This window comes from Myotis brandtii, unplaced genomic scaffold (assembly GCF_000412655.1).
Source record: "Myotis brandtii unplaced genomic scaffold, ASM41265v1 scaffold3255, whole genome shotgun sequence".
Taxonomy (NCBI): domain Eukaryota; kingdom Metazoa; phylum Chordata; class Mammalia; order Chiroptera; family Vespertilionidae; genus Myotis; species Myotis brandtii.
Window position 1 is genome coordinate 55,269 of NW_005362505.1, and position 2,197 is coordinate 57,465.

General features: G+C 54.5%; 1 pseudogene; it reads right to left on the minus strand.

Annotated features, from left to right (window-relative positions):
- The window catches only part of LOC102240330, a 7,319-nt pseudogene that overhangs the window by 2,927 nt on the left and 2,195 nt on the right, over positions 1–2,197 (minus strand).

The following is a 2,197-nucleotide window of genomic DNA, read 5'->3' on the forward strand; positions in this document are numbered from 1 at the left end:
TATATATATATACTAGAGGCCCAGTGTATGAAAAGTCATGCACTCAGGGGGCCCTCAGCCCAGCCTGCACCCTCTCACAGTCCGGGACCCCTCCGGGGATGTCCATCTGCCAGCTTAGGCCCGTTCCCTGGGGGGGGGGGCCTAAGCCGCAGTTGGACATCCTTAGCAGTACTGAGGAAGTGGGAGAGGCTCCTGCCACTGCCACTGCGCTCGCAGCCATCAGCCCAGCTTGTGGATGAGCGACTCCCCCTGTAGGAGCGCACTGACAACCATGTGGCAGCTCCTGCATTGAGCATCTCCCCTAGTGGTCAGTGTGCGTCATAGCAACCGACCATTCCCAGTTGTTCTGCCTTTAGGGTCAATTTGCATATTACCCTTTTATTATATAGGATATCATCATTTACACATATACAGGGGTGGGCAAAAGTAGGTTTATGGTTGTGATACAAATAAATAATACAATAATTAGTAACTAATAATACAAGAATAAGCTCTGTTTTGTGTGCTCACAACTGTAAACCTATTTTACCTGCTCTGGTATATTGTCCATACTAGAGGCCTGGTGCACAAAATTTATGCACCTGTGGGGCCCTGCCCCCTAGCCTCCACAACATTTGTGTACTTTTTTATATGTGTGCATGTATGTGTGTGTGTGTATATATATATTTGTTGTTGTTAATCCTCACCTGAGGACATTTTTCATTGATTTTTAGAGTAGAAGGGAAGGTGAGAGACAGAGAGAGAAACATGGATGTGAGAAAGACACATCAATTGGTTGCCTTCTGCACATGCCCCAACTGGATCAGGCCAAAACAGTGCAACAGGCAGGGCTGACTGCTGGTGGCCCGCTGGGGCTTAGGCGTTGAGCATATGGCGATTTTCTGTTTCTGCATCCACTTCTGGTAGAGGTCCTGCTTGTAGATGCTGCTGATGTAGCGACCACTTTCTGTCTTGATCTTCTTCTTGTCCTCCTGTCTTGACTGTCCCACAACCTGCTTCTTCTTCTGGTCCTACTTGAGCTGCTGCTGGTCCCTGGTCAGGTTCTGGGCCTCATCCCATGTCAGGTCCAGGACAGCATCAACCACCTGCTGCTCAAAGGTGCCCTGTCCCCACCAAAGCTCAGGCTCTGTTCACTGTTGAAGTCCTTCGGCTGATTGGGGACATACAAATCCTGGTCCAGTGGCTGGGCTTCCTCCTTCCGCCTCTTGGCTTCCCACTCAGGTCTTGGCTGCTGCCATTTCTGGCCCATGACCTCTGTGAAGACGTCCTCCACACTCTCTCCCGCCACCTCCTCCTCCTCTTCCTCTTTCCCAGGCTGCTCTGCCTGCCATGCTGGGCAGCTGGGGGCTGGGCCATCAAGACCCTCCTGCAAGCCCTGCTGAAAGCTGGTGATGGCTTTGCAGTCCTGCCATTTGGCCCACATCACCAGGTTGCTCAGGTCCCGGCTGGAGGTGTTGATCTTAAAGATGGTTGCCTGCAAGCGGTACTGCTTGATGCTGTCCACCAGCCTCAGCCGCTGCAGCTCCTCATCCTCAAAGCTTGAGCTGAAGAGGGGGAGCAGGGCCAGCCTCATGAGGTCCAGCTCCTTGGCCCACTTGATGGACTCTGGAGAGGGCACAGGCCACAAGGGCACATACTGCTGCTGGGCATTGTTGGCCACACAGCCCAGGTCCCGCAGCTCCAGTGATATCTCCAGGGTGTTCTGCAGGCCACAGTCCTCGTCATCCACCACACTCTGTGGCACCCGGCCCAGCACACCATACACGACTGCACCTGAGGGGTCTTCCTGAAGGTGGGTTAGGGTGAGGGCAGGGCCCAGGAATAGGTGCAGGTCCAGCAGGTAAGGGAACTCATCTGGGGCCACCAAGGAGTAGACTGTGCCACTTCAGCCAGCCCGGGCCACATGACCCACATGGTACAGGAAGAGCTTGCCCTTGTCCGGGAAGCTGAAGTTAATGATGTTGCCCAGCAGCAGGATGTCCAGGTCCTGGGCCGCCAGGTCAGTTACGATGAGGGTGGAGCACTTGCCATGAGTGAACTTGGCCAGGTTAATCTCGCAGTCCATCTGGTCCAGGGTGCTGTAGATGTGGGTGCAGCTCATCCGCTGGAGCGGCCTCGGCCCTGCAGAGACCAAGTGGCCAGGGGAGGCAGACATTCAACACCTGAGCCTGGGATGGGGGTGGGGGCATTTGGGGGT